The 27,329-nt window shown below is 39.6% G+C and overlaps 1 long non-coding RNA gene across 1 annotated transcript in view; it reads right to left on the reverse strand.

The window, feature by feature from the left end:
* Window positions 1-26,720, reverse strand: part of LOC125092375 (uncharacterized) — a 172,304-nt gene extending 145,584 nt beyond the window's left edge. The window contains exon 1 of the long non-coding RNA XR_007124887.1: window positions 26,443-26,720. This is a non-coding gene — a long non-coding RNA (uncharacterized LOC125092375). The remainder of the gene's footprint in view (window positions 1-26,442) is intronic.
* Window positions 26,721-27,329: the final 609 nt, after the last annotated feature.

The raw sequence follows: 27,329 nt of genomic DNA on the forward strand, positions 1-27,329 counted from the left end.
GTTAAGAGAAAAATGTTTGGTTTTCAGAACTTTCTAGATTTTGGAGTTGTGGATGAGAAATTGTGGACCTGAAGTCCCCCCATTTTAGGGTCATCCTCAGGATGGAAATTGCTGCCTTTAACTAAGTGCCAAGTAAATACTACTGCTGGTATAAAACATTACTATGTGGGGAATGGTGGCCTGTTGTTATTTTGGTGGCTGTTTCCTGCCACGTGTCTGGGGCTAAGCCTTGAGTCCTGCCCTCGATAGGAGCAGCAGCCACCCTCCTTGACCTGATGAATCCAGAAATGTGCCTTTCTCTTTCCCTATTCTCAACCTCCTAAGCCTGAGGCTCCCACCCACAAGACAAAAAGTTTTCATGTTGGAAGAGAATGCTTAGTCCAGTGACATATTTTTTATTCACAGGTGACATGGATAAACTAAGAATTGTTCAACAGAAAATAGCCAAGAAGTTGGGCGGGGGGTAAACCCTTAAAAACACATCAAACAAGGATCATATGGGAACTAGTATATTTAACATGGAGAAAAGATGACTTGAAGTACTATAGAAACTGTCACCATATATCAGAAAGGCTATCATGGGGAATAGGAGGCAGAATTGTTCTCTGAATTCAAGACAGTGGATAGAAATTACAGGGAGACAATATCTGGTTTAGTACAAGAAAGACTGTTCCAATTAACAGAACCATACACTAATGGAATGGGCTACCCCAAGGGGCACATTTCAGTGTTAGTTATATGCTTGTTTAGCTAGGATTTTGAAGACAGAGTTTTCACATCATGTGGTTGGGTAGGACTGAAAGACAGCTAAAATTCAATTTTTTCCAGACATGAGGTTCTGTAATTCCATGTCAGTTCTCCAAGTACACTTCGGTAGAAAAGCCAGTCCAATGATATCTAACCCAAAAATTCTCTGAAGGAAGAAGATTCTCATTATCACACCCCTATTAGCACTCTACAGTGTAACACTGAGATCATGGCCATCCAGATTAACCACATAGCCAAATACTTAGAACCTCAGAATGTGCCAATCTGTGAGAAAATCACAAATATATATTAAAAAAGAATCTGCTCAATATCCCCCCAAATCACAGAAACATGCACATAAAACAATAATTCAGTTGTTAACTTTTTAAAATTTTAATGATATTAAGGGCTGGCAGGGGATGTGGTAAAATAGGAACCCTCATGCACTGCTGAAAAGCTATAAATTGGAATTCTTGGTATTTTAGAACATGCACACAAAGCAAATATAGACAGGGTTGTCCACTGTAGCTTTGTTTGTCATAATGAAAAACTGTGAACTATCCATCTATATGTTGGGGATAAATAAAATATGGTAGACTGATAGCATAGAAAAATTGAAAATAAAGTAGATCTATACTCACTGACTTGGTAAATCTATGAGACTCAGTCAAATGATAAAAGTAAGTTACACAACAATGCATACAACATGAGAAAATTTAAGTTAAAAATATACATAAGGACACAAAGCAAACCAAATTGTTCTACAGAAACATCCATATTTATGTTACATGCATAGAAAAATTCCTAAAGGATAAACACTAAATTGATGGGAAAGGAAGAGGAATTAGCTCAGTGGTCAAAGGTACTTCAGTTTAATATGCAATGTTTGGAATGTTGACAATGGGAATTTTTCATGGTTTCTTTATTTAATTAAAAATAAATACATAGGGGTGCCTGGGTGGCTCAGTGGGTTAAAGCCTTTGCCTTCGGCTTGGGTCACGATCCCAGGGTCCTGGGATTGATACCCGCATCTGGCTCTCTGCTCAGCAGGGAGCCTGCTTCCTCCTCTCTCTCTGCCTGCCTCTCTGCCTACTTGTGATCTGTGTCTGTCAAATAAATTAAAAAAAACTATATATATATATATATATATATATATATATATATATATATAGGAAAGTAAGCAAAAACTAGGGCTGGTGAGGAACTAGACATCATTGATCCAGCTACATCATTTTAAAAATGAAGAAAACAGAGGCTTAGAATAGCTAAGCAATTTCATCAAAGTCCTACAGATATTTAAAGATAGAGCCAGAATTACAGAACATTTGTGTAATAAGAAAACAAAGGCTTTGAGTCGAGAAGCCTGGATCTGGGTCCTAACTCTACACACATAGGTAGATGACTTTGGGGAGCACACTCAGTTTCCTCTTCTGTACACTGGGGGTTGTTTATTCAGGATTCATTCAGTTGCAAGGAACAGAAGCCCAACTGTCTCAGATAAAGGAAATATGTCATCTTAAATATAGAAGAATGGAACAGACCTCAGACAGGACTGCATTCAGGTATGCAAAGCATGTCTTCAAGACTTCTCTCCTTCCTCAAACATTACTAATTACGTGTTTGTTTCTTCTCCCCCACTGTAGAACCACATGGTTCTTGTGGAACGGTCACTCAGGATACTTTGCATCCTTCTAGATACTAGAGATGGTTTTTCCCCAAGAAAAAGAATTGCTGTAACAAAAAAATGGTGGGAAATTTTTGATAGGTATAAACAACAGCAAAATTAAGTGTTTTTAGCCACCTCATACTATTGATGGGAGAAGCAAACAAGAAAACTTAAGAGATGGTATTGCACACACTATATGATGTTATGCAAACAAGAAGGGTTATTAAATCATGTGTCTAAACTCCTAGCAGTCTGTAATTTCCGCTCTTCCATGTCGTATCTTCATTTTAAATTTTTGATAAGTGATCATTACTGATATCCTCACAATGGTCCTCTTCTTCCCCAATGTCTGTGTCTCATGTACAGTACTTTGTCAGTGTTCCATAATGGCCACTGTATTTCTATTAAAATAGTCAGAAAACATTCAGTATAAAATGTTCCTACTTCAAAGCTTTGGAAGTGGAGGAGGGAAGACTATGCAAATTTAGTAGCTATGAGCAACAGAGAAGTTGCCAGACTGCAATTTTATTTCTAAAATAGCAATGCAGAGAACACTCTTAAAGCTGTATCTTCTCCTGTCTTTGCTGCTCCTGCGATTAAAGAGGCCATGTCCTTTATAACTTCATAACAGTAGCATTATAGCCTTACACTGTCTGGAGGAAATGTCTGAATAAACATCAGTATATGCAATAGACACAAAAGTCTTGCAACTTCTCTGGGAAGAAAGCCCATGAAGACCTAAAAGTTTTGCTTTCCCTTTCCCCCGTGCGCACTATACAGTAGTGAAGTTTTGAAGCATTCATCTATATTTTTTAAATCATCTCTTTCTTATGATATTCCTCAGATCTTTACATTTTAAGGGAACATAAAGAGCCCTAAACTAATGCCTCTCTATAAACATGACAACTCTTGAAAGTCTCAAATCTATCATTTTCTTCAGGCATGTTCTAGCATTGTAAAATGTCAGTCCCCATCACTATTAGGACAGCATGTTGAAAATATAACAACAGGGGTGCCTGTGTGGTTCAGTTGGTTGAGTGTCAGACTCTTGATTTTAGCTGAGGTCATGATCTCGAGGTCCTAAGATCCAGCACCCACCCCCTGCCCCGAAAACATGGGGTCCATGCTTAGTGGGGAGTCAGCTTGAGGTTCTCTCTCCCTCTCCCTGTGCCCCCCCACTCATGCTCTCTCTCTCTCTCTCAAGTAAATAAATAAATCTATAAAAAATATATAACAACAAATAAAAAATAGTTAAAAAGAAAGCAACCAAAATGAAAGAAGGTCCAAAGCTAACATGTTAACTTTATTTTTTTAAAGATTTTATTTATTTATTTGACACAGAGAGATAGATCACAAGTAGGCAGAGAGGCAGGCAGAGAGAGGGGAAGCAGGCTTCCCGCCAAGGAGAGAGCCTGATGCAGGGCTCGATCCCAAGTCCCTGAGATCATGACCTGAGCCGAAGGCAGAGGCTTAACCCACTGAGCCACCCAGGCACCACTAACATGTTAACTTTAATTTCTCAGCCTCATTTCCCAATTTCTGCTTCTTCTCCTCCCAAGTTAAAAATAACTTTCTAGTGCTTATCTGCTTGGTCAACAATGGCTATAACAGGAATGAAAAAAATTTGCAGTCTTGTACCCTACAAAGCTCATTTATCCCCATAGTAAGATTCAGTGAACTAGTGAGGCAGAGATTACTGCTCCTACTTTGAGATAAGGAAATTGAGGCTAGTACAGATGAAGTCACAGGGATAGTAAATACGAGGGCCAGAACTTGGATCCCACTCTAGTATTTTTTGTATGACACCACCACACCATTGAACAAACATGAGTACCCATTGTGCACAAAACATGGAGAAGAAAATGGTATAGGTATATGAAAATTGCCATATATTCCTCAGCACCTCAGGGGACACAGTTTAAATAGCAGAAAGTTCTGAAAATGAGTAATAAAGGAAACCTTATTTACTACACTATGCCCAGTACATATTGGGTGCTCAATAAATATTTATGAAGTGTATGAATAAACTAATGAATGAAAGATCACATGAAGCTCAAGGTGACAAATACAAAATATCACAGTCTCAAGTACGTAAGTGCTTGGGACACTGTTATTCTTCAAAGTCTTCCTTAAAACAGACTGTGTAGTATGACACTTAAGAAGTTTAGATCTGGTGTCTCACAGAATGCCACTTAAGATCTTTTAGACCTTGGGAAAGTTAGTGCAGCTCTTGAACATTAATTAATTCCTCCATTTAACACATATGTTATGCTGTCAGAAACTAATAATAGGCTCAAAGTGTTATCATGATGATAAAGTGAAAGAAGACATATAAGAATACAATATAGAGTATATTTTATTTTTATTATCATATCTTCCAATATTCCCTTTCTTGAAACACCCTTAGATAAGTAAACAGTTGAGGTGACCGAATGATCAGAATAATTCCAATTCCAGAGTAAAATAAACAAAAATCCATGATCAAAAACCCAACACAGATTTGCACTTGGATCTAACAAACCAGTTCTACTGGTGTAGGATGGGGGACACCTGACCTGGCAGCAGCCACCATTACTGAAGGAGACAGAGTCATCGTAACAAATGTTTTAGGTCAAAGGAGTCAAACACTTCTTGGAGGAAAAGTTTGACAGAAACTGGGGATATTTAGCTTGGAGACGAGAAGACTGCTATGTGGGAGTGGAGAGACATTGGGGTAGACAGAACAGACATGTGAGCTCTTCTCAAGTGCTTATTAAGGGGAAAGGGACCTAAAGTTGTTCATGATTACCCCCCAGGAGGGCAGATCTAAGTGATGGCTTCATGGAGGACAAGTTAGATTCATAAAATATGTTAAGACTGAATTTTAAGCAGACATATTAAAGAAAGTAAAGGTTGGAAGGGAGGACAAAGTGGCCCACAAAGACAACATAAAAAAAAAATGTTAGATGTCCTTTGAATAGTATTGTGGTATTAGAAGGCAGGTGCACTAGGCTGAGATGAGCGCTGGGAGCCGGCCTGGGTCAGATCTTGGTGTAACACAGACAGTAATAGGAACATGGAACTGCCACAAACTAATTTAAGCAACCAAAGTTAGGTGCTGCTTGAATGAAGAAAAGTTACAAAAACACGATAAATAGAAGTCAACATCTATACTCTGTCTTGTCTTAATTTGGGGAGAGGGGCTAAGGTGGGCAGGAGGTGTGGTAAGGCCTCTGATAGCAGCTTGAATAAGAAATAGCTTAATGATAAATGATGCCAAACAGCACTTCGCAGGTTTCTGCATATTCACATATATCTTCTCATTCAGCCTACAGCAAAATGGTTACATTGTAAATATTGTTTAACATTAAATGTAATTGCTTCACAAATCTGTTTTTATTAAGCAATCCATAACAACAATTCAGTTATTCTCTTTCACTGCTCCATTAATCCTTCACTTCCTCACCTGGAGAGCAGAGAGGTAAAAGTTTTTTCTACACATTGCCAAACCTTATCTGAGCATCTCTGTCCTTGAGAATAGGTGCATCGTGAAAGCATCTGTAGAAAATTAACAGCTTTAGAAAACTGCAGGGGAAATAAAATCTGAGGGGGAGATAAGATAGTCTCCTAATACTGAGGAACATGTAATAAGCCAAATCAATAATCCCCATTAATCAATGAGAAAGGACAGATGCCAGTTAAAAGGCAGCAGGAAAAGTTGTTTTAAAAATGGCTTTCAAATTTACTTCAGTTCATAAAGATGTTCATGAAATTAAGAGAAACAAGGGCTATATATGACACCCAATGAGAAGAACAAATTTTTTTAAAAGTATTTTTGTGGAAAGAAAAATCTCAGATTTCTCACGCTCTAGAGATTACTTTCTCAAAATCATTCTCTTGGCCTATAGAGAATTTATTTTGGTAATAGTAAATTTTCATATGAAATGCAAATCAGAGACCTATTAGTCCTCAAGATTCCAACTTAATAATACCAAATGTATAGATCAGTCATTACTGTATTCTTTATAGGCAAATGTCAAATAGAATATGAAAACCCAGGGCGCCTGGGTGGCTCAGTGGGTTAAAACCTCTGCCTTTGGCTCAGGTCATGATCCCAGGGTCCTGGGATTGAGCCCCACATTGGGCTCTCTGCTCAGCGGGGAGCCTTTTTCCTGCCTGCCTCTCTGCCTACTTGTGATCTCTCGCTCTCTCTCTGTCAAACAAACAAATAAAATATTAAAAAAAATATGAAAACTCCCTGATGTCCGTGAAACATCTTGAGATTATGACCAGAAATATTCCCACTCTGTGGCTTTATTCGTCTCAACACATATTTGTTGAAGTCAAAGGAGATACTAAGGGAGTGGCCTCTGCTTAGTACCAAATACAACACAGAGATGAATAATTCACGCGTCCATCCCTTGAGGAGTACTAATATGAAGTGAAATGGGCACATACTGAGAACCGGTATACCACGGTGAGTTTCATAATGAGGGTACAACAAATTCATATCTGTCAAATGCTACATGAAGGCAAAGTCAAACTATAAACAAATTATTACAAAGTTCATGAAGATGTCGACAAGAAATAGTGTGCTAATAAATATAGAATATCAAATTAGCAAAGAAAAAACATATGCAGGGGTTGAAGTAAAGCATGGATGCTTCTAAATTTTAGCACTGACATCCAACTTACTTTGGGAAACTAAATGACTGACTTTCTTAAAAATGACATCAACCATAGAGTTGTTAGTTTTAGAAAATGCAAAAAGACAAATGTCACACAATTACTGGAATCTCTGTTACACACATTTCTGAAATATAAAATAGAATTATCTTTGCTTTCAGTCATGGATCATTTGTCTAATGAGGATCATCATGAAAGATGGGTCATTGTCACATCATACACACTACCAAGAGAACCAAAAGAATACTTGGACAGTCTAAGGACAGAGTTTCTGAAACAGAAACCTAAGGTAGATATAGTAACTGACAATTACCCAGAAAGTACATCTTGTCATTTAAGCCTTATTTGATTTTTTTGGATATCACTTTAATACCCTCAGTAACTGTTATACCCATTTCACTTGAACCATGAGAGTCTGCAGTCTTAAGTTCCAATCCAGACTCAGACATATAATAGCTATGTGACCTTTGGAAAAGGAACTTTATTTCTCAGAGCCTCATTTGCCTTATATTTAATTATTTTCTGTATATTTTGTAGTTCCTTTGTTCCTTTATTCCTCTCTTGCTGCCTTAGTTTGTGAATTGAATGGTTTTCAGACTGGTATGCTTAGATTCCCTTCTGGTTATCTTTTGTAAACCTATTGCTGGTTTTTGCTTTGTGTTACCATGTGGCTTACCTAAAAGTTCTTATTACAATTTACAGTTGACCCTTGAACAACACAGATTTTTTTTTTTAAGATTTTTTATTTATTTGTCAGAGAGAGAGAGGAGAGCGAGCGAGCACAGGCAGACAGAATGGCAGGCAGAGGCAGAGGGAGAAGCAGGCTCCCCGCCAAGCAAGGAGCCCGATGTGGGACTCGATCCCAGGACGCTGGGATCATGACCTGAGCCGAAGGCAGCTGCTTAACCAACTGAGCCACCCAGGCGTCCCGAACAACACAGATTTAAACTCATTTAATCTTCACAACTCTGTTGATATTATAGATACATTTGTAAATGAAGAGATTAAAGTTCACAGACGTAAAGGGACTTGGAAAAAAATCATAGTGCTATCAAGTAGTGGGGCCAGAACTTGAATAGACAGCTGTCTAAATATAATACCCAAGCTCCCAAATTCTACACCAGTGTTTCTCAAAGTGTTATACAAGAAATGACCATGAATATCAGAATCTATGGTGAGGAATGAGAATGGGGTGGCAAGAAAAGTTTTTTTTTTTTTTTTAAGAAAAGAAAGCCTAGAAGAAAATCCACATTACCCTGGGTGAAATGATGAGTTTCTAGACACAAACCAAAAGCATAATCCATGAAAGAAAAAAATTGATAAGTTGGATTTTATTAAAATTTAAACCTTATGCTTGTAAACAATACCATTAAGGCCATAGAAAGATAAGTCATAGGCTGAAAAAAAATATTTACAAAACAGCTACCTGATAATATATATAGGATAAGGAACTTTTGTCCAAAATACATAATGAACTATTAAACCTTAATAATAAGAAACAAGCTAATTAAAAATGGACTAAATATCACAATACATCACCAAAGAAAATAAGCACATGAAAATTCTCAACATCATTTTGCATTAGGGAAATGCAAATTACAATGAGATACTACAATACATCCACTAGGATGTATAAAACCTGAACACAATACCAACTGCTGATGAGGAATTCTTATTCATTGGTATAAATGCAAAATGGTACTTGGGAAGACAGTCTGGAAGTCTCTTACAAAGCTAAACATAGTTTTACCATATGATCTAGCAATTGTGCTCCCAAGTATTTTACTCAGTTGATTTGAAAACCTATGTTCACGCAAAAAACCTGAATGTAAATGTTCATGGTAGCTGTATTCAGTCACTCAAAACTAGAAGCAACCAAAATGCCCCTGAATGGGTGAGTAGAGTTTTAAAAACTATGGTATTTTTTTTAAAGATTTTATTTATTGATTTGACAGAGAGAGATCACAAGTAGACAGAGAGGCAGGCAGAGGGGGGGGGGGAAGCAGGCTCCCCGCCAAGCAGAGAGCCCGAGGTGGGGCTCGATCCCAAGACCCTGAGATCATGACCTGAGCCGAAGGCAGCGGCTTAACCCACTGAGCCACCCAGGCACCCCAAAGCTATGGTATTTTTATGCAGTGAAATGTTATTCTGTAATAAAAAGAAATGAGCTACCAGGCCATGAAAAGACATGGAGAAAGCTTGAAAGCATACTAGTAGGTGCAAGAAGCCAGTCGGAATGACTACATGCTGTGTGATTCAAATTATATGCCATTCTGAAAGAAACAAAACTACAGGGACAATAAAAAAGATCAGTAGCCAGAGGTTTGCAGGGCATTGGACTGGGGGAAGATGGTTTAATGGCTGAAGCACGGAGGATTTTTTTAAAGATTTTATTTATTCATTTGACAGAGAGAGACACAGCAAGGGAGGGAACAGAAGCAAGGGAATTGGGAGAAGGAGATGCAGGCCTCCCACCAAGCAGGGAGCCCGATGCGGGACTCAATCCCAGGACCCTGGGATCATGACCTGAGCTGAAGGCAGACACTTAATGACTGAGCCACCCGGACGCCCCAAAGCACAGAGGATTTTTTAGGTGGTGAAAGTATTCTGTATGATACTGTATTTGTGGATTCATGACACTATACATTTATCAAAACCTATATAATTTCACAACACAAAGAGTATATCTTAATGTATGCAAATTTTAGAAGTCATTTATGAAGTTTAAAATCCCAGAACGGAATATAGGGTGTGACAAAACCATCTAACCATTATTATACAAGTATGAAACAACTTCACTGAAGGGGACAGTGGGAGAAAAGATGGTAACCTAAGTAACTTTGGAAATGCGTGGATACTGTAAGCCTAAAGGCAAAAGGAACTATACATAAAAGTAAAGTTGGTAAAGTCATTTCCCATGGTAGTACAAGTTATAATTCTGAAACACCGAACATGTATACTGGAATTAAAGTATTAAGTAAATGGATAGAGGATGGTGGGAGCCAGGCTTCTCACTCTCAAAATGAGAGATTACAACAAGCAAAGGGGAATGCTGGAATGATCCATGTAATGATGGTTAGAGGTGAAGAATTAGCATGAGCTCATGTTTATCTTAATATAGATATGGATGTACATATAGACAATATAGATGATGTCTATCTAGACAGCTGGGTATACACACATACGTTAGTATACAACATATATGCCCTTGCTCTGTCAGCTGAGAGGATCTGGAAACAGTGACATCCCAGTAACAATAAACATACCTAGTGCCCAGATAAGAAGAACCAAGGATCTTTGGAGAAATGGATGATTGTAAGCCTGGGGCCAGAAATACACGAGAAGTGCCTAGAGCACTAGACAGAAAGTGAGGAAGTGCTAAAAAGAAAGAAGGGAAAGGAAGAGAAGAGAAGAGAAGAGAAGAGAAGAGAAGAGAAGAGAAGAGAAAAAAATACAATGATGGCGGTATGCCAAAGGGGCATAGGTGGCAACTATAAGAGTTCCCAATAGTGTAAACTGCAACAATATGAACAAAATAAAGTAGTATTACAGTACAGACCAAAGTATAAAACAAGTAACCTTGAATCGATACTGATATGAATAAATGATGAAATAACTAAATAAGAATAAAATAAGACAAATCTCCCCTACAGACAAATTCCAAATACTTTATGCAAATATTCCACCTCTAAAGAGGTGGAGTCTAACTTCCGATTTTTTTAAATTTTATTTATTTATTTGCCAGAGAGCGCAAAGCAGGGGAAGAGGCAGGCAGAAGGAGAAGCAGACTCCTGACTGAGCAGGGAGCCTGACATGGGACTCAATCCCAGGACCCCGGGATCATGACCTGAGCCAAAGGCAAATGCTTAACCAACTGAGCCACCCAGGTGTCTCCCTATTCTTTAAGTGTGGGCTGTATGTAGTGACTTCCTACCAAAGAGGACAGTATGGAAAAGCGGTAAGAGGGATAACTTTACAGTGGAGAAAAAGATGAACGCTACCTCTGCCATGTGATCAAGACTAATGTAAATCATGATAATTTATGTGGATAGTGTATACCCTCGATAGGAAGTGATGACAATGGTGATTAACCTCTGTAGTCTTCTTCCCCCAAACCCAGAGCACCAGTCCAATCATGAGAAAAAATCAGAAGAATTCTATTAGACAGGTTTCCTAAGAAGTATTTGACTAGTATTCCTCAAAACTGTCAAGGTCACAAAAAACATGAGAAGTCTGACAAATTGTTATGGGCAGGAAGAGGCTAAGGAACTATAACAACTAAATGTAATGTAGTACCCTGGATGGGCCCCTGGAACAGAAAAAAGAAAGTTAGGTAACAACAAAGGAAATCTGAATAAAGTATGGAGTTTAGTTAATAATAATGTATCAAAAATTAGCTCATTTACTGTGAAAAATGTACCATACTAATGTCAAATGTTAATAACAGAGGAAATGAAACTGGGTGTATTTTATAAAGAACTCTTGTGTTTTTTCTTCACAGGTTTTCTGTAAATCAAAATGATTCTAAAATTAGACATTATTTTAAAAAAATATCCCCAAGGTCTAACCCAGACAACTGAAACAGTTTTCAGAGTGCAAACTGGAAATCTGCATACTAACAATTGCTCCTAGAAGAGTCTTATGGATATTGAAATTTGAAAACCACCACTCACAATTCATGTGTACCTCCCAGGGATGATGGCCAACAATTGTAAATGCAAACTTCCACATTTTTTGTGAAGAAATGATACACATTAGAAGAAAGGGAGGAGAACTGGCTGAGATGCCATTCCTTTAGTCAAGGGTCTGGGGCTTTCACTTGCCAAGAAGTCAGTCAGAAATCTGAGGCAAAACTGTGCCTGGATGTATGGTGTCCAGAGAGTAAAAGTTCACTACACTATATTCCATATGCACTAGAGCAAAATTGGTCTACTACATTTTGCTCATCGAAATCTTTAGGATGGGGCTATCAAAGCCTAAATCAGAAGTTCTTAATCTGGAATCTTCACATATACTTCAAGAGGATCATCAAAAACCTGAAAATTTCTGCAAATTTAATGTTTATGTCCATACGTTCACTTTATTTAGGGAGAAAGTCCTTACATTTCCCTGCTCTCCAAAGGACTCCCTACTTTCGTGATAGTTAACAACCACTGGTCTATGTACGTCCTGCATAGTGCAATCAAGATAGCGGCTATAGAGAAATCTTTCTTTGATCAGCAATAGGAGGCACGCTCCAGCATTCCACCTTTGTGGAAATTCTAGGTAATATCCAGGACCATCAAGTCCACACTAGATATTCTTCTGCCATTATAGACATTTAATATATTTATAACATAAATTAAAAAATATATCATTCAGGAAAACTTATCTGTCAAAAAATTTTCACTTTTTAAAAAAATGCAATACATTATTTGAGTATGAAAAAAACATTCATTTAGTGTTTCATTGAATTTGCTTGGTCCTTATAGACATAATTATTCCTAATTTCCCAGAAAGTTAATATAAATAATTATGAGGCTCTGGGATTTGTTTTGCACTTTCAGAGCTAGGCAATGGATACTACAGATGCTGGTGGGAATGTAAATTGGCAAACCCTTTAAAAAGCAACTTGACAGTAGGCATCAAGAGCCTGAAAACAAACAGCTTTCTCTGCTGGGAATCTATCATATGGGCTCGATATGTTTATCACAACATTATTGGCTACTATTAAAAAAAAACAGAAAAGTAATTTCAATTCACTTAATTGGAAAGTATTTACAAAAACTGACAAATCCACTTGATGAAAACATATGTAGTCATTAAAATGTTTATAAAGCATTTAAAAGCATTAGGATTAAAAAGGCAGATCTAGGGTGCCTGAGTGGTTCAGAGAGTTGCGCACCTGCCTTTGGCTCAGGTCATGATCGCAGGGTCCTGGGATCAAGCCCCACATTGGGCTCCCTTCTCAGCAGGGAGTCTGCTTCAACTTCTTTCTCCCCTGCTTGTGCTGTCTCACTCTCTCTGTCAAATAAATAATTTTTTTTAAAAGGCAGATTGGAAGATAGACATAATACGTCATTATAACTAGGTAAAAGTACCTAAAAAAAGACTAAAAGGGTATATACCAAGAATATTTATAAGAGTTGTCATTTTAGTTTTGTGTACATTCCAAAATGTTCTAGAGTCAGCATGTTATCATCACTGAAGTTAAATACAATGTGTGTCTGATTAGCTGCCTTCCTCTAGCAGTAACACCACAATAATGGAAAGCCCAAGAGCTTACCAGAAGATATCACTGAGAAGGTATTTTACTGGTATTGCTGACTGCATAAAACTGTTATGGACAAACCACCATCGAGCCCCTTTCGTATCATGGGGAAAATGTGGAGAACAATGTGGGCGTGACTGTTCTGCTGCATTTTATTCTTATTGTTCCCAAATCTCAACTGGTTTAGCATTTTGTCAAACAGACTAACAGTAAGAAGATAAAGGGCCCAGACAGATTCAGTTTATTACCTACACAGAGAGCAAAAGTGAGAGCAACATGGTGTCAGCTTCATGTGTCACTTGACTTATAAAACGACAGCAAATCAAAGTGGCCGAATGAAAGACCACATGAGCGGTAGGTTGCTCAGTTGCTGGGGAGCCCATCTAGACTTCAGCTAAGTGGTCTGATAGAATGCAGCTGTACTCTAAGGAGAGGGGAGTGACTGGAACATTCTGTGCCTCACCAAAACCAGGGAGGCAAATGAGAAATTGCCTCCTACTAGCCTCTCACAAGATAAAGGGTCAAATGAGAAATGCCTCATGACATCTCTTCATAAGGCTGCCAGTTTTGCCATGTTCCTGCCTTAGTTCCAGTGCATTACACCAAGACTCAGGCCAGTCTGTGTTTGAGCCTCGCCTATACGGCCCATGTGGAGGTACGCAAGGTTGTCAGAGGACCAGTGTGGATCTACCCTACACAGTTGTCCTATCCTCTTTCACTCTTAAAAGTATCCTGGTTTGGACATTAAGTTATATGGTCACCCTACATACCTAAAGATGACAATCAACCACACTTTCCATGACATACAAAACACTACCCATATAGTCAAACTTATTTATAGGTCTAGAGTTAGAACAAATGGAAGCGTAAACACCCACCTCCAATTTATTTGATGTGCTTTTAGAACTTAACAATAATGATTCTGAGGATTACGTACAACAGCTGGACAAGATTAAGCAGAGCAAAAAAAGGAGGTGACTCACATATTAATATACACTATAAAGCCACAATAATTAAACAGTTAAATACTGATAAAGGATTAGGTAGATGAAAAATTGGAAGAGAAGGAAGAAATCAAGAAACAAAGCTATGTTCCCATGTTTACATCCAAGAGGAGGACATCATGAAATTGGCATGACAAACGGGTAGCAGAATGGATTCCTTAAATAAGTGATATTGAAACAATCGGCTAAGTGTTTGAAAAGAAAGAGATTAGGTTCTCTGTCTCACACCAAATATCAAATACATTTCAAGACGATCAGAGAGATAAATGTAAAAAGTAAAATGACAGAAGAACTAGAAAAGATAGACTGGGTAAATACTGATCTGATTAGGGCATGCTCTTGCACTATACGAGACAAAGACAACATAATAGAGGGGAAAGAAACTATAAGATTCAGCTACGCAAATATGAAAAACACTATGTCAGCATAATAATAGTGCCAAATCCATAGCATTATTATTCCCATTTGTCAGATGAGAGAACTGAGAAAGTTTAAATTACTGTAATCCTAGTACCATGGCACTAGTTTGAGGTATAGTAATATCTCTTAGTAGATAGTGTGCCCTGATTTCCCCATGAGCACAGAGGTCCTACCTTCTCCAGGAATACCCAAGTATCTAAATGCGTGCTTCTCTGTGAACTTAATTAATAACCATAGGTGACTGAGGTATTAACTAAAATTCCAGGAAGATTTGATGCATCCAAATGTAGCCCAAAGAGAATCTGTAGGAAAAAGAAGCAATAAGCATATGTAGCCTGTTACTGGCTCAAAGATATGTCATGACCTAAACTCAAAGCAAGGGAATTATTTCTAGTCTTGATCTTACATCGCTCATCTCACTGCTACTACTGCCATAATTAATTACAAGGAGAATGTTTGGCAACAACGCAGTTAACTAGGACATTCTGGGAGGAAAATTTACCTTTGTGAAATTTAAGTGTACTATCTGATACTGCTCCTTTGTGAAATTTAAATGTATTATATGATATTACTCTTTTGCAAAGACGAGTAAGTGAATCTCAAAGCAAAACATGATGGCTTTGAAGAAGTTACTAGGCTAATTCAAGATGATATTCACAAACCACTTACTTCTAAGCAGTGAAACCTGAGCAACATGGGGATGAAGACGTAGAATATTATTATGTTGCCTAACAAGAAAACCAGGTATGCAAGTGCTGATTGCCTCTTTATCATAAAGTACAGTGTCAGAACACTTTTTAAAACTCTTAGGGGTCCAGGTCCTTCTCATTGAAATGTCTCTGCCTTTAAGACACTTAGAAATATGAAGCCGACACGCCATAAAGGCCTTTAAAGAGCAGCTGATACAACCTCTTTATTTTACAGACAGAAGACTAAGGTCAAGGTCATCCTTTCCACTGAGGAAAAGATGAACACAACATTACAACACTAGCAAAACAAAATGTGAACAGGAAATACCTCCAAAAAGAAACAATAAGAGAAAATAAACACATAAAAAGGTATATAATGTCATTAGTATCCAAGAAATCAAAGTTAAAATAACAGACAATATTTAACATCTACTAAGCATGTTCTATCTGCTAGGTACTAATTGTTTATTTAATCCTCACACTGACATATGAAATAGGTACTATTTTTATCCACATTTTTACATGATCCTTGAGCCTTGTTTACATGGCCTGCGGGGAGACATGCAGTGTCACCAGCGTGCCAGCAAGGAGCTGCTCGCTCACACACTTGTCCTGCCTCCTTTCATTCTCCAAAATATTCTGATTTGGATCCTCACCATCCTCCTGTTTTCAACCTCTAAATGTATGAGTGTACTATGGCTTTAAATATCTTCATGTTTCAAGTTAAGCCATCCTCAAAGAGAACTTTCCTAACCACCCAATATAAGAGTATATCATCTTATTATTGTTTATCAAAGCACCCTATCTATTCCTTCATAGCACTAACCGCATTCTATAATTATCCGTTTAATTTTTTGTTATCTGCTCCCTGTTTCTTATTGAAGGGTGAGCTCTTTCACAGGACCAAAAATATCTCAGCTGTCTATCACAGCGCATATCACACACAGTATGACAAACAGTAGCAGCTTAAAATAACTTTCTCAGATTTTCAATGCCTCCATACTATTTAGTGTATCATGGATGGACTGTAGTAATTTGCATTAAAAAAAAAAATCAGCATCCCTGTGATTCTGATGCAGGTACCTTGCAAATCACCCTTTGAGAAACACAGACAAAAGATATTGAATTTTTAAAATAAATATTTCTTCATTCATTCAAAATGTATCAAGGGGCTACAATATGTCAGACATTATGCTAGGTACTTAGCCAAAATATCATTCAATAATTCCAAATGAAGGTTGGAAAAGGAAATAAGCCTCACTAATACAAAGGAGGAAAATACCCTAAATCATATAAAGCAGATAAGACAATGGGATAAAGTAAGCAGCCCAGAAGGACACGGTGAAGTTTGGTAAGACTTTGGTTTTACTGATAATGTAATGTCTAGCCGAACTGCGAGAAATGAGCTTTCATATTTATGTTTCACAGCACGTTTCACGAACTTTCCTAAGTAATGTTTATGCTTTGGGAAGTTTCTTTGGACACTGGTCAATTATAATACCATGTGTCCTTCAAAATACACGCTTTCAGACTCTATAGGATGCAGAAAAATCATGTTGATGAAAAGCAAGCAACTTGTAAAAACTCCTATGTCGCCAAGTGTTATTTGGATGTCTTATGCTTTAGTGTGCCCCCTCTTACTTCCTCACATAGGTAGTGCTAAGAGGCTTTTTTTTAGGTAAAGAAAACTCAAACTATAAAATTTACACCCAAATTGAAGTCATTGAAACAAGTGGATTTTTTAATATAAAAACTTGGAAGGGATCACAGTCAGAAAAAGGCAATTACAGGACTTGACTTCTATCCATGGTTCCCAACATCTTCCTTTGAATTCTAAATAATCTCAAGAGTTTTTTATTTTTCATGACTCACTCTTCCATGATGGAATTTTGAGCTATGAATATAATTTGATCATTCACTCAACAAATTCTCATGGCACCCAAATACATGCCAGGTCCTATCTTAGGAGGTAGGCAGACAATGGCAAACAAAACAGACAAAAATTATGCCCTCATGGAGTTTCTATTTGAGTATGTGTGATATAGTAAGTAAAGCACAATTTTTGTCAGATGATGATAAGTGCTGTGTGGAAAAGCAAGGGATATAAGTAGCGATTGCTGCTGGTGCCATTCAAATTTTGAACAGCATGGTAGGGGAAGACCTAACTGAGAAGGTGACTTCTGAGTGGAGTCCTGAAAGAAGTCAGGGAGAGAGAAACACAGCTGTCTGGGTAGAGTCCATTCTAGATGCAGAGAAGCAAGTGGAAATACATCCTGGTGGAGGCCATGTCTGGCATGCTCAAGGAAAAGCAAGGAGGCCAGTGTTGGATAAGTCAAGGGGAGAGTCATAGGAGGCATTAAGGAGGTAAGCAGGAGTAAGATCATGAGGACCTTATGGAATGATTTTGGACTAGTGGAAAGAGGAACTGCTAGAAGGTTTTGAGAAGAGAAGTAATATAATCCTTCAGAAATGCCACTGTGGCTACTATGTTAGACAGTCAAATGCAGAAGTGGAGAGTTAAATTAGAAAAATACAGCTAAAATCCAATCTCAAAACTGTATATTGGACCAGAGCCATAGTAATGGGAATGTTGAATAATGAATACAGAGAGGGTCCAACGATGGATCCCTGGAGCCATCCAGAGTTTGCTAGAGCTTTATTGTCTCACAGTTTTTGGAGGCTAGTAGTCCAAGATCAAGGAGCTTGCAGGTTTGGTTTCTTCTAAAGCCTCACTCCTTGGCTTGCCGCCTCTTACTGTGTGCCTTTCTTCTGTGCCCATGTGCACCTGGTGTCTCTCTGTGTGTCCTAATTTGCCTTTCTTATAAAGACACCAGTCCTGGGGCGCCTGGGTGTCTCAGTGGGTTAAGCCACTGCCTTCGGCTCAGGTCATGATCTCAGGGTCCTGGGATCGAGTCCCGCATCGGGCTCTCTGCTCAGCAGGGAGCCTGCTTCCTCCTCTCTTTCTGCCTGCCTCTCTGCCTGCTTATGATCTCTGTCTGTCAAATAAATAAATAAATAAAATCTTTAAAAAAAAAAAAGACACCAGTCCTATTGGATTAGGGCCCACCTCAGTGACCTCATTTTAACTTAATTACCTCTGTAAAGACCTTATCTCCAAATAAGGTCACACTTTGAAGTACTAAGATTTAGGACTTCTACATATGAATTTGGGGAGGACACAATTCAGTCTACAACTATAACCTTATAAAACTCAATTGTGCATGGAATGGTAAGATTGAAAGCCTTGAAGAAAAAACTGGAGAAGAACCAAAGACAATGACTCTACACTACTCTTTCTCAAGGGCTCTCACTGTAAAAGGGAAGGAGAAAAGGGGCAGGGCACCTGGGCAGCTCACTCACTTAAACGTCTGTCTTCAGCTCAGGTCATGATCCGGGAGTCCTCGGATCCAGTCCTGCATCAGGCCCCCTGCTCAGTGGGGAGTCTGCTTCTTCCTCTTTCTCTGCCTGCTGGTCCCCACTGCTTGTGTGCTCTCTCGTGCTCTCTCTCTTAAAAATAAATAAATAAAATCTTCAAAACAAAAAAAAAAGAAGAAAAGAAAAAAGAAAAGGGGCAGCAGCCAGAGGGGAAAATGCAACCAAGAGAGCTATTTTTTTGTTTTATTAGGATGAGAGAAAGATTGGTAGGTTATGTTCATGAGAAAGATCCAGGGAAAAATTAATGGTACAGGAAAGGGAGAAGAGAATTGCAGGAGAGATATCTTACAGTTGGTGAGCAGGGATGGGATCAAGTGCAATGATTTTAGCTGTTCATACCGAGATTTCATCTCTGGTAGCAGAAAAGAAGGCTGAATATATGGGCGTAGAAGTGGGTTGGTAGGAAGATGTGGTGATAGCTTGAGAAAAATTTCTTCTGATTATTTCTGTTTTCACAGTTGAACAGGAAGCAAGTGGAGGGAGTGAATATTTGAGTTTTGAAAAGGGAGAAGGCATGAAATAGTCATTGAGAGTGCTAATGGAATTGGCAAAGATAGCATAATTGCCAGGCAGTGTTAAGGACCCTCTTGAGGCTGGTGATCTTGAATTTAAAGTAAGACCACTTAGCAATCACAGTTTGATTTAACTGGGCTGGGGACTTCGTCAAATGAGTGTGATTAATAAGAGAAGGGCAAGGGAATTTAACATAATAATGAACAATGGGCTCTGAGCCCAATGTGGAAGGAAGTAAGGATATGTTTGTGGGGGGGGGAATGATTGGAAAAAAATTAGTAGAGTCATTATTTTGAAGGCCTGAGTGAGGTAAAATAATTGTCATCAGGTACCAGAGGGAGTGAAATGGTAGTCAAGTGGGATGCTTAACACTGAGGTTATGGAGGGGTTGCAGTTATTAATAACGACAAGATAATTTATGCCCATGGGAACAAGTGGCAACCTTGGTGAAGAAAATAAAACTAAAAAAAAAAAAGTCATACTGCTGAGAGGCCAGGCGTTGAAAGGAACCTATACATGGGTATTGAAGTCACCAAGAATTGAAACAGGAACAGTATTGATAAGGGTGATAGTGCATGAGGTCAAACATCTTCAATGACTGAAGAGCAAACTAGAAGTCAGTAGATGACTGTAATCAGGAGGGGTATATTAGTCAGGGTTCTCCAGGGAAACAGAATCAATAAGATTTAAAGAGATTTATTATAAGGAATTGGCTTGCACAATTATGAAGGCTGTCAAGTACCAAGATCTACAGGCAGCAAACTGGAGATCCAGGGGAGGTGATGATGCAGTGCTAGTCCAAGTCCAAAGGCCTGAGCACCCAGAGAGCTGAAGGTGTAATCCCGGGGTCAAGGGCCAGCAAGAGCCAGTGCTCCAGTTTAAGTCCAAAGGCAGAAAAAAAACAAAAACATAAACAACAACAACAAGAAAAACAATGTCCTAGCTCAAAGACAGTTAGGCAGAAGGAAGTCTGTCCTATTTAAGGGAGGTCAGCCTTTCTGTTCTATTCAGGCCTTCAGCTGATTGGTGAGACATACCCACATTAGGAAAAGCAATCTGCTTTACGCAGGCTAACAATTTTAATGTTAACTCATCTAAAAACACCTTTACAGACACAGCCAGCATAATGTTTGACCAAATTTCTGGGCCCCCTTTGGTCCAGTCAAGTTGACACATAAAATTAACCACCAAAAGGAGTAACGGGAGATCTATAATCTCATGACATAAGATTCCAAGCTGGGAGGAGAAGGAAGAGAGATTAGTAGGTCATCAGCAAGGAGGAACAAAGAAAATACCTATCCTGACTCCAGGATCAACAACAGTTGGGCTGTGTTAGAGGAAAAAAAAAATAAAATCAACTATTTAAAAAGGCCGCCATGACAGCCATTAGGGTAGAGCCAGATTTCAGTTAAAATAAGGAGGTAAAGGAACTATTCACAGACATTATTGAGGATAGGATTTTACTGAACATTAACCCTGATTTCCAGAGGGCATAGGAGCTGAGAAATGGGGTAAAAGTGAAGATGTACAAGGCAAATATGGCGATCAGGAGACCTGGGATACTTGTGGGACTGACACACAAAGGATAAAAGGGCAAGATGAAATTAGTCCTCACAGCTTCACAACAAAGCAGTGGTGGTGGAACCCTGTTCACAGCTGGCCAAAGAGGAAGGGTGGTAGTTTTGTCTGAGAGCAGGCCTGTTCAGCTTTATTCTGTTCTTCATGTTTTTCCCCCAGTATGGTGATTTCTTCACTTAACGCTTATTTTTTTTGCTGTGGACTTTTATGAAAATATCCAGCAACTGATGAACTTTCATGATGGGCCTATACTTTATGCAATGAACTGCCATGCTGCCTAGAATGTAAGTCCCTTGAAGACAGGGTCTCCACAGTGAACATTCGCTCTGAAACTAGTTTATTCCATAGCATCTTTCAATTTTTCTATCAGTGATTTCATGTTGGCTGATTCGAGTCCATAGGCCTAATCCTGCCACACCGCTTCAGCATTTCCCGGTCTGTTCAATTTATCTGACCTATCCATCTCCTCAGGCCTTTGAGAGAGCTCCAACAATCCCATCTTCTCCAGGAAAGCAAAACTGGGAGAAAGGGGTCAAAGACCCTGGTGCAACTTATTCTAACCATGGAAATCCATTACTCACTGCAGTAAGCCAAATACTACCCCACCCACACCCACCCCCCACCAAAAAGCATGTTTACGTTCTAATTCCTGGAAACTGTGAAGGTTACTTTACTTGGAAAATGGATATTTGCAGATGTAGTAATCAAGTTATGGATCTTTAGAGGAGGAGACCATTTTGGCTTATCCTGCTGATCCCTAATTCCAATGACAAGTGTTCTTGTTAAGAGTAAGACTGAGGGAAATTTGACAGATGGAGGAGAAGGAGGCAATGTGATCACAGAGGTAGAGATCAGAGTGATAGAACCACAAGCCACCAGAAACTGGAAAAGGAAAAAAACAAAACAAAACCATCTCTCCCCTAGAGCCTCTAGAGGTGGGCTTGCAGCCCTGCATACACCTTAATTTCAGACTTTTGGATTCAAAAACTGAAAGAGAACAAAATTATGCTGCCTTAAGTCACCAAGTTTGTAGTAATTTGTTAACAGTAGCCACCCACCCTTCAAATGCCAGCCCTCCTGTATATACTCACTACTCTATTACATGATATATTCATTTGATACAGCTGATTATTCATACAGAATCATTGTGTGGTGGTGCCTTTGGGATCATGTAGACTTGACTTTGAATCCTGGCTTGGGTACTCACTAGTCATAAAATCTGGGCAAGTACTTATAACTCGCTGAGCCTCAATTTCCTGTTAAAGAAGAATAATACTATTTCTGAAAGATTGGGATAAAAGAGATAATGATACGTTGTGCTTGGCAGAGTTTGGCATACTGTACGCATTCAGAGATGTTATCAGGTTCAGTACTCCATGGGGCCACATCAGGGATGCCTAACAATAAAACATCCAAAGGACTGATAACCATATCTACTTGAGCAAGTCCACCCAAGACACAACACACACCTCACTTCTTGCAAACTGTCACCATGTACACTTCCCTTCATCACTATTTCTTAACAAAAGCAAGAACCCAGGGATTCTAAATTCTAATCTCAGTTCTGAGGTAGGCTTATGACTGTAATCCTAGGTGCTTCCAACAGTCTTTTCCTCAGTTTTGGTGTCTACAAAATGACTTACTATGTCTCCTGAGATGCACAAAGATCTCTAAACAAATAAAATACCATAAACATTTTCATCCTTGATATGAACTGCATCGTCATTGGGCCATTAACTACAGTGACATTGGACCTCTATTCAAATAGTTACTTTTCGCAAAAGAGAATAATTTATCCCAGGGATTTGAAAGCTACTTTAGCAGCAGTTGAAGCACTGTATCAGCAAAACTAAAGCCATACATTGTCTGTTTTCCTGACGTCTTTGCAAGAGAATCTCTCCCATACTGGAGATGTATGGCCAGAAACCAAAATGCATTTCAGAATATTGTTGTGTTTTTAAAGTGCATCTCCAGGTATTTTTAAAGTATTGAACAGATATATAATTGACAATGGCCTACCATTCAATTATTTCAAGGAGTTTATTTATATTCTATAGGCATTTTTCAAGTTCTACCTAGCAATGCCTTGATATAAGATGATATCAAGACATTACCCACTTAGATGACTACCATGAAGGGCAGGAAATTTTCCAGTACTGTGTTAGCTTCAGGACTACATGTCCGCAAAACTGTATCTCTCAAAGGCAGGGCTCTGTTATTGGTATTATTAGAGAAAGGGCAAAGTAAAGCTTAGTAAATACATACCCTCTTCCCTCTTCTGTCTCTAACTCCTAAAAATGTGTTGACTGCCATGCAACTGATCAAAACATTTCTCTCAGGTCTTCTGGAACAATCCAATTTAACTGCTAAAGGAATATGAAGAAAGGGCAAGATTGAATCTGATGTGTGTATATATGTGCTCAGGGAAAACAGGCTGAGACCTGGGAAGGCTTCATTGAGGAAGTAAACATTGGAACCAGGCCACCAACAGCCATACAGCAGAACACCATGCAAATACTAGATATCAAATAAATATTTCCATCATAATTTCCAATTGAAAATTTAGAAACTACTATCAATGATGCTTACACTTTCCACGGGCACTTCTGACAAAAGAAATGTTAAAAATAACCAAAAAGTATTAAATATGCAATGCTTAACAGACAAGAACACATAAATAAAATATTCTCTCAAATTCTATTGTTCCATTCATATTCATGAGGGTAGCTACCATCCCAGAGGCAATTAAAACAAGCTCACTGCAGAGTGTGATGTTGCATCCGGAATTCCTTTTATTGTACCTTTACAAATTTTAGACCTAAAGGTGTATAGGCTGAGTGTACTTACAAAAACTACTTTAACCATTCCATGGTTGACTGATCAGTCAAGGGAAGAGGGAAATATAGAAAAAAGAAAAGGACATGGAAATAAGGTATGAGAGAAGAAAAAGTAACTTCAAAACAGTTAACTGCTGTATGCATACAGACATGATTCTTGTATTGACATTTTTAAAAACCCATGATCTTTCTTTCTCCAAAAGTGTCCTTTTATTTTATTAATTTCTTTTCAGCGTAACAGAATTCATTGTTTATGCACCACACCCAGTGCTCCATGCAATCCGTGCCCTCCATAATACCCACCACCTGGCTCCCCCAACCTCCCACCCACCGCCCCTTCAAAACCCTCAGATTGTTTTTCAGAGTCCATAGTCTCTCATGGTTCATCTCCCCTTCCAATTTCTCTCAACTCCCTTCTCCTCTCCATCTCCCTATGTCCTCCATGTTATTTGTTTAAGCTAAAACTTAAATCTGTGCTTTTCCCAATGTCCCTAGGGTGGTAACATGAATCCAGTGTTCTCAACGACTTTTTTCCCCCAAATACACTAGTATCTCCAGTAGAGCGGCAGAAGCTGTGTACATCATTGATAAAATTCAGAAAGAATTCCACTCCCAGCTGTTCTTGCTTACAACTTTTCATTTGTAAATTAAATAAGGAAATGATAATGGCCCATAAAGTACTGAAACATTTTACAAAAAGAGCTACATGCTGTCCTGCTTTTGCAGAAAGGCTTACTTTTTTCTTAGGGCATGCTCATGCCAGTCTCCTTCCTTTTGTATTTGCTAAGGTAATGATGCTTGAATTTTCTGATTTCCCCAGATCTGATTGTCTCATGTAACAACTTCTTTCACAGTACTTATTTAAAATCATTCATTCATTCATTTAAATGACAAATATTTACTAGTGCCTACTAGGTGACCTAGATACCAGGGATATAGTGGAGAAAAGATATGCAAGGACCCTGACCTCACAGAGCCTGCATTCTAATGGGGGACTAAAAAATTACACAAATAATTATGTAACAAATATTTCAAGATAAAAGTATAGCACACCAAGAGGTTATAACAGGGTAAATTGCTGTGATTTGAGAAAGGGGGTTGCCACTGGCCAGCTAAGGTCACTCTGAAAAAATTATATTTGAAGTAAGATCAGAAGAATGTTGGAGTTAGCTAAGTAAAGAGAGGTAGGAAAAATTGTCCCAGGCAGAGGAACAACATGTGGATGTTCTTGCAGAAGGAAAAACTGTGGCAGTCCTGAAATTGTAAAAAGCCAGTCAAGCTGGAGCTCTGAATGAAGAATAGAAAGGGAACGATGAATTCAGAGAGGAGAAGGGGCACCTTGTGCACAGCCATGACAAAAAGTTTACATCTGATAAAGTATTCCAGGTACTACTAGAATTAGATGAAATAAAGACAATCATGTTAACTAACTTGCTAGAACACTTTGTACAAAATTAGTCTGAAGATAAATGTACATCTGAAAGGTCCCCCAATGATAGGCCCATGATCAAAGGAGCAAGACTGATACAAAGCGAAAGTCAAGCAAAGCTTTATTTCGAGCCAAGCATCGAGAATCAAACCGACCATTCAGGGCCGCCTCTTACAGAGAGGGTGACCCCTCCCAGCCTCACAGACTAACTTTTATAGAGCAAAGGCCATGTGGTTGAGCCTGGCCACACACAGGTGGCCAATGAGATTGTAACACGCAGAGAAAGCTGCACAGTCATGCTAGGTCACACACGGGTGGCCAACGGAATTACAATTCACCCCATAGTAGCTACTTGAACTAGCCTATCACCTTGGTCAGAATTGGCATCCAAAAGGCGGGGCCCACGCTCCTTGGTAGCTAGGGAGACAGTATGTGTGCCCCACTGATTGGATACCTCCACCTGGCCCGACTCATCCCTGCATTCGGGCTCTGTTATCTCCACCTGACCTGACCCGCCCTTGTATTTGGGCTCTGTTATCAGGGACTGGTTGACCATATTTTACTGGTTTCCCAGACTTGCTTTTAAGTAAGTTCCCCTGGGGGGTGCAGGGTCAGTTTAAGTTTTACTGCATCAACAACAAAATCACTGATTAACTGGATGGAATCGCTCTGGCTAAATAGGCCTTTACGCATCAAAATGAAAATGCTTCACAATCTATACATTCAATGCAATCCCTATCAAAATACCACCAGCATTTTTCACAGAGCTGGAAAAAACAATCCTAAACTTTGTATGGAACTGGAAAAGACCCCGAAGAGCCAAAGTAATATTGAAAAAGAAACCCAAAGTTGGCGGCACCACAATTCCAGACTTCAAGCTCTATTACAAACCAATAATCATCAAGACAGTATGGTGTTGGCACAAAAACAGACACAAAGGGTGCCTCGGTGGCTCAGTGGGTTAAGCCGCTGCCTTCGGCTCAGGTCATGATCCCAGGGTCCTGGGATCCAGCCCCGCATTGGGCTCTCTGCTAAGCAGGGAGACTGCTTCCCCCCCTCTCTCTGCCTGCCTCTCTGCCTACTTGTGATCTCTGTCTGTCAAATAAATAAATAAAATCTTAAAAAAAAAACATAGAAAAACAGACACATAGATCCATGGAACAGAATGGAGAACCCAGAAATGGACCCTCAACTCTGTGGTCAACTAACCTTTGTCAAAGCAGGAAAGATTATCCAGTGGAAACAAGCTTATCATTCACCTGTTCTTCCAGTCTATCTTCTGGGAGAGGCGCCTGCTCTTGGCTTCTCAGGCTTCCTTGCCTGGGTGGAGTTGTCCCCCTCTTGTCAGGGGGATGGGCTTAACGTGAGCTGCTTGGCCTCGGGGCTTTTCTTTCCTGGTGTCTTTCCGCTTCTCTTTAGAGGGTCAGAGAGAACATGGCCGTGCCAGAATCTCTGGCCCAGAGCCAAAATGTTGCAGTCCACTCCTATCAACAGATGCTCCAGGTCAACCATCTCCACCTCTGCATGAACCAAACTCCACAGACTCACAATCTTCTGCGGGAGGGGCCTGTGGCCAGGAGTCTCAAGTGTCTTTGCCGGAGGCAGAACTGCACTGCCCTTGCCACGGCCGGGCTAAGTAATCCGCTCAGGTTTGCTCTCAGAGCTTTTGTTCCCTGAGCGCTTTCCGTAGAGTTCCGGAGGGCAGGAATGAAGATGGCGGCCTCCCAGTCTCCGCCGGGAGGAGCAGAGAGCTCGGGGTCCCACTCCTCAGTGCGCCCTGGGGGAAAAGCGGTCAGTCCCTCCTGTCTCCCCGGTCTCCAGCCGCGCTCCGTGCTCACCCGGCCTGTGACCGAGTGTTGCTATCTCTGGCGCATGGCTCCGTTTGGAGTCTCCAAATGCAGCAGATTCCTACAGCGCACTCTCAGGCTGCTCCTCCCAGGGTGGGGGGGGTAGGGGAGTCTCCCTGGATCTGCCGCTTGTTGGGGCCCTCCTAGAGAGCAGTGGCCCGACTGTGCTGAAGATCACGGTTTTTGGCAAACCCGAGCTGAGCGCCCACTCCTGGGCTCACTCTTTGTGGCCAACTTCACTGTCCCAAA

The sequence above is a fragment of the Lutra lutra genome, chromosome X (genome assembly GCF_902655055.1).
Source record: "Lutra lutra chromosome X, mLutLut1.2, whole genome shotgun sequence".
NCBI lineage: Eukaryota > Metazoa > Chordata > Mammalia > Carnivora > Mustelidae > Lutra > Lutra lutra.